The sequence below is a fragment of the Pinus tabuliformis genome, chromosome Q (genome assembly GCF_031772625.1).
Source record: "Pinus tabuliformis cultivar Carrire ecotype Pingquan chromosome Q, CPIR1, whole genome shotgun sequence".
Classification (NCBI taxonomy): domain Eukaryota; kingdom Viridiplantae; phylum Streptophyta; class Pinopsida; order Pinales; family Pinaceae; genus Pinus; species Pinus tabuliformis.
Genome location: NC_142296.1, coordinates 651,480,843 through 651,490,337, shown reverse-complemented (window position 1 = coordinate 651,490,337; position 9,495 = coordinate 651,480,843). Strand labels below are relative to the sequence as shown.

Here is a 9,495-nt window from a genome sequence, read left to right as displayed (position 1 = left end):
TTATGGCCATACCCTTATTTATTTGTAGACAGGTTTTGGGTAAATTGCACTCGAAGTTTAAATAGAGACATGTTCTGCGTAAATTGCACCTGAAAGATGAACGTGAGAAGCTTACACCCTGAACAACATAAGAAAGGATTTTAGAACTTGCATTATTGAACCACCGGAAGATGATGGTCACCAAATGATGTAATTAATCATTTTTAAACCAATTAAATTTATAATTGCATTATTGGTTTATTATTGAAGTCCTTGAATCTACTAAGGAGAATAATAATAATAATAATAGGAGGTGTTTATAGTGTGATTTTTCCGATTTTCAGTGGGAATCCAGCAGAAAAATTTGAGGTGAAATCTTGATTTGTGTTATTTAAACTTGTTTTGTGATTCTACATGGATTCAGCATCTAAAAAACCTCTAGAGCATTTGGATTGTGCAGGGGTTGCCCATCAAACTTGTGATTTCAATCAATTCCTACCAGATTTTAAAGAAATTAGACCGAAAAAACTCAAAAAAAAATCCAAAAAATCGCACTAAAAACAACTAGATAATAATATTATTAAATTTATGAAAAATAAAAGATAAAAAATAATAATATTGTTAAACTTATTAAAAATAAAAGATTAATAAAAAATAAATAATAATAATAATGTCATATCCTTCAAAATTTGTATTATCAAATTTCGATATTCAATGTAGAGAAATTTGAAAAAAGTTAATGAAAATAAATCAAAATTTATATGATAAGATAATAATACAAAAATTAAATCACAAATTTTCAGTAAAACGAGTCTGAAAATTACCCAATTTTTTAAGGTGTTGTTTAATTATGACACTTTTGGAATTTTTGGTTAGAATTGGTGAAATTTTTTTATATAAATCTTTATATTTATTATTTAAAATAGATTTGTTACTGGATATATCAATTCAACAAATTAATAAATCCTGTGACAAGAATTCACAAATCAAATATATCACTGCCAAATTCTGGACATATTGAAAGATTCAATGGATATTGGTGATGAAGGGAATGTCAGCTCAGCTACTCCCCTGGTTTTCAGTAAAATCTGGATGACTTACCTCTTGCGCTTTCATGGCAGCTGGGGGCCTTGATAGCTCGATTATACCTACCTTATTTATCAACTGGATTGTTGGTCCCCAATTGCAATGGACTGAACTGGGTGGTGATTTGCATGATCTGCTGGGCCCGGGATTTGACACTTTGCTAAACTAACTTCCACGGCTGTGGTACGTAGTTGGGATGAATTGTTTAGTCTAAAATAGAAAGTTTTTTGGTGGTGGACTTGGACGGGTACCGTGGGTTCTTAATCAAAAGGGTTAACTTCAGGTCCATAAAGCTGCAGACTTGTCAGCGAGGGCTGCAGGGAAAATATTCAATTTCGCATTGAGACTCTCTCATGTATTAATGGCATGGTCGGAGACTCTCTGCGACGTTTAGTAGCAGGGTATTCGTTAGAAATGATTTGGAAGGTATTGAATTTCAATGGTCTAATTGTAAGTTTTCACAAGCCTACACGAGAGCAACTGGGTGGGAAAGGTTACTGCCAATCAAGCTGTCGTGAATGCCTTCATGCATCGGATAAACATAATCATATTTGCCCAGTTTGTTGCCATTAAATTTTTCAGTTGGAACTTCCGAGTTGAAAAGGGGGCAGTTTGGCTCCGTTTTCAGCTTGCTTCTACTGGTCCATATGACAAGGGATGGAGCTTCGCCTTGTTTTCAATGGCTGTTTATTGTCTTGGGAGTGCTGATTCTCATCTTTCAGAGATGTTATTCTACAGCCCCTTACATTGGGCCTGTGCAGCCTGTCGTCCGAGGGTGTCAGATGAATTGGATGGACGACGGTGGCATTTGCCTCTATTCGGCTAACAAAACATTCAGTCTCGTTTTCTTCAGTCCAGCAAGTGATCAGAACTTCTTTCCATCGATAAAGCATACAAGTAGTGACTTGACTGTCTGGACTGCCAACCGAAACACTCCCATAGCCAATACAGATATGTTCGAATTCTCAAAAGACGGGGATGCATCCTTGACTTTAGGTGGTGAAGTCATATGGTCTACTAAAACAAGAGGCAAGAATGTTGAGACCATGGAGTTGCAAGATTCTGGCAATTTAGTTTTATTGAATAAGGATGGTCAAGTTGTCTGGCAGAGCTTTGATCAACCAACTGATACTCTTCTCCCGCATCAAAGTCTTAAGGTCGGGATGAACCTTACTAGCAACTCTGGTGTTCATAATTTATCTTCTGGTAGTTATATCCTCGAAATGCAAGCAGGAAATCTGGTGCTCTATGCTGATGACAATCCTCCTCAGCTTTATTGGACCATGCAGCAAGATACACGAAGGATAATTTCGAGGGAGGGCTTCCCAGTGACTGCAATTTTATCTGATAGATATTGGGGTATGTATGATAAAGACCAAACATTACTCACCCAGTTCATCTTGGCAAACTTTCCAAGGGTACCAGGGATTAGTGTAGCGGTATTAGGCACACAGGGACTTGTAACCTTCCGTTTCCTAGCAGAAACAATCACTGATGATGATAACATGTTGATCCCGGCAATGTTCTGCCAATTGCCTAATTCCTGTGGACCCTATGTTGCCTGCTCTGGTAACCAGCAATGCGAATGCCCTCAAGTTCTGAGTTCTAGGTATGTATCTAAATGCGCCCCACCGCCTTTGCCACCTTGCAGCAGTTCTAATCATTCTGCAAAGTTACTCAAAATAGGAGATGGCTTCAACTACTTTGCAAATCAGTTTGTGGAGCCTCTGAAAACGTCTGGATTGGTAGATTGTCAACAAGCCTGCGAGAAGAATTGCTCCTGCAGTGCTCTTTTCTTTGATAACAAAACAGGCGGTTGCTATCTATACAATGAAATCGAAAGCCTCCAGGTCTCTGAAGATGATTCCACTGCCTTAACTGCGTATTTCAAGGTCCTTCGCAGCTCAACAAATGAGTCAAGCACAGGGCAAGGTATGGAAAATAACAAACACTTTATCATCATTGTGGTCTCAACCGCACTAGTACTTGTTGCCATTATGTCTTTGGGTTACTGGTTATGCTGGAAGTATCTAGCACGAGGGACTCTGAATGATTCTTCAGAGGATGAAAGATTCTTAAACAATATACCTGGACTGCCCACCAGGTTCGCTTACAGGCAGCTTCAAAGTGCTACAGACAATTTTAGCAGGAGACTGGGGAGAGGGGGTTTTGGGTCAGTTTATGAGGGCACACTGAAGCAGTTGGAGAGTATTGGCCAAGGTAAGAAAGAGTTTCATGCAGAGATGGCTACCATAGGTAGCATACATCATGTTCATCTCGTTCGTAAGGCTTCGAGGGTTCTGTGCAGAGGACATTCACCGTTTGCTTGTGTATGAATACATGGCTAATAGGTCTCTTGACAAATCCCTATTCGGCGATAAGAAGCAAGGTTTTGTCTTAGATTGGGACAAAAGATATAACATAGCACTCGGAACTGCAAAAGGGTTAGCTTACCTGCATGAAGATTGCAGTGTGAGAATCATACACTGTGACATAAAGCCAGAGAACATTCTTATAGATGAGAACTATAACGCAAAGGTGTCTGATTTTGGGCTTGCAAAACTTATGACCAGAGAACAGAGCCATGTTTTTACAACATTAAGGGGTACACGGGGTTATCTTGCTCCTGAATGGCTTACGACATATGCTATCTCAGAGAAGAGCGATGTGTACAGCTTTGGCATGGTTTTGCTGGAAATTATTGGAGGAAGGAAAAATTTCGATTCAGAAGAAACTTCAGAAAAATGTTACTTTCCAGGTTATGTTTTCAAACAGATGGAAAAGGGGAAGCCTGAAAAAATACTTGATGCAGAGCTTGAATACGATCCTTCCGATGAAAGGCTATCCAGGGCAGTCAGAGTTGCACTATGGTGTATTCAAGAAGATTTTTCTTTAAGGCCATCAATGGGAAAAGTAGTTCAAATGCTTGAAGGTGTCTTGCACATACCTGACCCACCAGTTTCCTATCAAACTGGTTTCCGAACGCATCAAAGCATGCTGTTCCTGAAGCCTGTCGGTGAAGAAGGATCTTCTTCTAACCCTTCTGACTATAACAGCAGGGATATGCTATCTGCAGTCCGCCTATCTGGACCAAGGTAAGGGGGGAGAAATAAAAATTCAATTCATCATTCCTATTCTTCATATTCTTAACAAGCTAAATGGGAAGAGTTAAAAATTAATTCACTATTCACATTCTTAATAAGGTAAATGGGAAGATTGAAATTTAATTTCAGAATTCATATCTTAACAGGGTCTTCTGTAGGAGAAGATGAATCTTCGAAATCCCTCATTGAGATCAACTCTTCATCCTTTGATTATAAGTTTATGGTCAGATCATAATTCCATGCACCCATGATCTCATGCTGACTTAGGAGGGTTTGCATTAGCCGATTAGAACCAACTACTCTGTAATGGCGAAAGGTCTATTAAGGAAATTTTTTTAAGGGTGCACATGTAAGTATTCACGGGTTCATTTTCAGAATGAAGCAGCGGTCATCTCAGTTTTAGTAGGGTAGTTATTTTTTTCGAGAGTCTGGAGAGTTCAGCTGGAACTTTATTGTCTTGTGCGCTGAAGACGGAGGGTATAGCGTACTATTGTACAAATATGCTTTGCTCTCTTGAGACAAACCAAGACGATCTTGTGTTTCTTTGTTGATCAGAAGATAGGCATGCATAAGTTAACTGCATCACATGTTATGTTCATAATCAAATGGAGATGTACATCTAATCTTATCAGGTTAAACGGACTCTCAGTTTTAGCATCACCTGTAAAGAAGAAGAGAAGAATCTTTGTTGACCTGTTCCTCCATTTAGTTGATATGCATTGCGTTTTGCATTGGTTTAACGTGCAGAACCTCCTTCTGCATCCTAAGCTCATTCTTGAGCCATGGAGTTTTCTATTTCAATTGGGCAATTGTTGATGGCTATGACAGGCTTGGTCAGGAAGCACCTTGAAAGCTGCAACCATGATTATATACATTGTGTGAATTATATAGTTGGAAAGCATTTTTCCATGTTTATATTGAGTTCTGTATTTATGTTTTGAGGTCATAAAAATATATTTCGCAAGCTTGTAGTTGTAAAAGAGAGATATTGTTATGGGTCAGTGCTTTTATCCTTAATTCATTCAATATAGTTGCTGAGAGGCTAACATGCAAATCAACCTTCTTTTTGGTGATACGATGGCAACTATAAACTATTCAAGTGAGATGATAGGATATAGGTAGAACAATAAATACTTCATAATGTAGCATTAGTGACTAGTGCATACAATATTCAATTTAATACTTTATATTGTAAACTATTCAATTCAATTTAATACTTTATAACGTAAACTATTCAAGTGAGCTAGAACAATAAATACTTCATAATGTAGCATGAGTGACTACTGAATACAATATTCAATTTAACAATTTATATTGTAAACTATTCAAGTGAGCTTGAGCTAATAGAATAGGAAAAATAATAAATACTTCGTAATGTAGCATTAGTGACTACGATAAATAATATCCAATTTAAGGCATTCCAGGTCTAATGTTGTATATTCTAGCCTATATGAAAATTAACATTGCATTATAAAGTGATTTTTGTTTGTCATAAAATGTGACTATCAGCCAAATCTCATGGCCAAAGTCAGTTGAAGTTCAATGTCATTCTTATTGTGGAATTTGCACTATTTAATATGTGTTTCCAAACAAATAAAAACTGTTAAAATTGAAAAGGTTAATGAAACAAAATATTATCACCACTATCTCAATATATTTGCTCACTTACATCTCTAAATAAAAGATAAAATAAACAACAAGGTTTTTAATCATTGCATCAAAACATGTTTTTTTCAATGTAATGAAACACAATATTATCACCAATATTATCACCACTATCTCAATATACGTGCTCACTTACACCTCTAAACAAAAGATAAAATAAACAACAATTAAGGTTTTTAATCATTGCATCAAAACATGCTTTTTATCATTGATATGCACATGTTAGTTCAAAAAATATTAATTAATGTAAAATAAATATAAATATAGTGTTAATTTACAAAAATTAATTATAAATCTTATTTATAATGAAAATAAAAATAATATAGGTTAATATTTATGTAATTTTCATGTGTTTATGAACTTAAATGTTCTTAAACAAAACTGATTTTTGGTAAAACCTCTTCAATTTTAATTCTGAAATGTTCATATCTATCTAAAATATACATGATTACTCATATTCATATATATGTTCAAATATTCCATATTCTAAACATTTAGATAAATATGATTTGAAAGTTCAAACATAATTTTAAACATAAAATAACTTTCCAATCAAAGTTAGAGAAATAACAAGGAAGATGTGGTGTAATGTAAAAGTTCAAGGCGGTGGAGTTGAGGTGGTGGATTTCGATCCTTGAATTCGATCCAAATTGTGTTACAGGAATTTCCAAATCACATTCTAACAGGATCATCTTCTTACTCTTGTAAAAGGATTCAACCCCACAATGTCCACTTGGGCAAGGGGAGGAGCTCCCTCCTTCCGCAAAGCCCTTACAGGTAAAGGAATTCAGATAGCGGATTCTCATGGCCCTAAGGAAGGGACTTACGGTTCGGCACAAGTACCAATCCCGGGTGATAAATGGCAAGAGGGTCTAAGAAGAAAGTGTATACCAATGGCTATTACAAACCCTAGATTTCTCATATCCTCAAAATGTTTGGAAGACCATCGGAAGTGGATGAGAGATCATGCTTTCATATGTAAATTCATTGGACTTTGGCCAATAGAAAGGGATCTTGAATGGTGGATTCAGCAGAATTGGCAACCCAAAGGTGAAGTTGATTTGAGGTTGGGTCCAAAGGGATTCTTCACAATCATTTTCTCCAACCTGGAGGATAAAGAATGCATTTTTGAAGGTGGACCATATTTCTACAATAATGCAAGTTTATACATCTGTCATTAGGAAGCTTGTTTCAAATTGGATAAGGAGGAATTTGTTGCAACTCCCATCTGTGTAAGGTTATATTCCCTCCCTATAGATTTTTGGATATATGAGACACTCAAAGGCATTGGACAAGCACTCAAAAGGTTTGTCAAATTCTCAGAAGTGACTCGACGTGGAAGAAACATGTCATATGTGTGTTTATTCGTCTATATGAATATATCCCAGCCTTTACTGGTATCCTTAGAGGTGGATTGCCAGAGTGAAATTTGGACTCAAACACTTGACTACAAACATGTTCCATTTTGATGTCGACTTTGCCACCACATGGTCACCTCATTCGAGAGTGTCCACAGAGACGAAAGGAACAAGGTGTTGGCATCTTGCAGGGGAACAACGACTTTACTAAGGTCTCCACAAGGAGACGCAGTCAAAAGAATTGAAACTCTCCCAATGCTATGTCGGTGGAAGATAAGAACTCATTCTCAACACTGGAAGCCATGAAGAAGATGTTAATAAGATGGAAGACATCAATATGGTAGATAACTCAATAGTGTTGTAAAGTGTAACTAGGTTCGGTCTTCATAATGACATGTAAATATTATTTTGATGAAATAAGATGTAAATAAAGAAAAATGAAATTATATTATTCACTTGCTTCATAGGTTTCATGAGCAAGGGTTTTTTTTTTAGCAACAAAATGGATTTAGCACCATCAAGAACATTGGGTACCTAAAATCCTGAAGCTCGACAGCTGTAACCTGGATTTCCCAAATTTCTACAGGATTTTCTAAAAATCCAACTGATATTTTCATTGTTTTCTAGGGAAATTGTGGCCCGGTTAAACTAAGGTTAACACAATTTTGAGTGAATGTGATTTATTATTATTTAAAATGTGTTTTTGAATGTATAAATGATTTAGCACCCTTAAAAACTCCAGTGCACTCGAATTTTGCAAATTAAACAGCTTGGCATTTTTAAAAACCTCTGCCAAATTTTGGGCAAAATTGACAAGAAAAAAATTCCCAAAAAAAGGTCATTTCGTGTTTATTAGTTAGACTATGTTGTTTGATTAACTCAAAACTGTTTGCTTTTATGTTATTTGATTAACTCAAAATTGTTTGTATATTTTGCTGGCAATACAATTTCAAGTGAGATTGTGATTTCTTACTATTTAAAATGTATTTTTAATACATAAATGGATTTAGTGCTCTGAAAAACCTCCGAGGTACTCTAAATCTGCAGATTAAACAACTTCAACTTATTATTCTTAAAAATCTATGCGGGATTTTGGACAAAAATATGTGAAAAATAAAATCATTTCATCTATTATTTAGATTATGTCGTATGATTAATTTAAAACTATTTGGTTTTTAGCCAATGATACAATTTCAAGGAAGATTATGATTTCTTGTTATTTAAAATGTATTTTTGAAGTATACATGAATTCAACACCCTATAAAACCCTCAGACACTTTAACTCTACAAATTAAACAACTTAAATTTATGTTTCTTAAAAATCTCTCACAAATTTCTGACAATTGATAAGAAAATGTTGGAAAAAAAAGTATTTCTATCTATTAATATAATAGACTACACTGTCTAATTAATCAAAACTACTATTTTCTATGATCAATTTGGAATTGTTAGACAATTTGTACAACCAATTAATAAGATTAAAAAACTTTTGGTTTGTCTACCTTTGGTGAAAGTCAACCATTCTAATAAATTTATTCAATCTCAAAAATGTAGTCCAACAATTAAGTAGGAAGATTTAGTACAATGTAGTGGAGGAAGATTTAGCGGTGTAGTGACAACTGGGACGACAAACTATCAGAGAGTTGGTGCTGTCATCCACATAGTGTTCATGAGTTTGGCTTCACACTTAACATTCTCCCACTTGAAGCCAAGTAAGAGTCATGAATCAAGTCACACCGAGTGTCTAGTCAATTTAATGTCTTAAATTGCTCTACATAAATTATCAATCCGGGTATCATAAACCGATGAAGTGTGGTGCACCATATGTGCTTAGTTAACCTTTTTCTTACTTCGTTGTTTTATAGTTTATGTTGTTTTGGGGGTTTTGCTCTTGTTGGTTTCCTAAAGTGTCTAATGCAAATGAAAATCCTATTCTAAGGTCTTAAGAATACTTTTAAAGGACAAGTATGGATAGAGATTTCAAGACAAGGCCTATGTCCCTAATGGTAATTTCCAAAACTTAGCACTTCAAAAGATCTTAAAACATGTTATTGATGGAATTAGTACTTAAACAAAAGTGTAAATATGCAGCTACTTCAATCAAAATAGAATGCAATAACCAATCAATGAGCTAGTGACTATGAAACCCAGTATCCTTGCTGCTGTATAAAAAGAAAACTGAAGAAAGTAAAAACTGAACTTAAAGCAACTCAAAGACTGAAAGCAAAGCAACTAAATCACACTACTTCAACTCTTCTGATCCTTTACCCTTCAGCTCAATCTACCTTATGGGAAGCAATCAT

General features: G+C 35.4%; 1 pseudogene; it reads left to right on the top strand.

The window, feature by feature from the left end:
• Positions 1-1,468: 1,468 nt before the first annotated feature.
• LOC149221191 (G-type lectin S-receptor-like serine/threonine-protein kinase SD2-5 pseudogene) lies at positions 1,469-4,991 on the top strand (annotated as a pseudogene).
• The last annotated feature ends 4,504 nt before the right edge of the window (positions 4,992-9,495 follow it).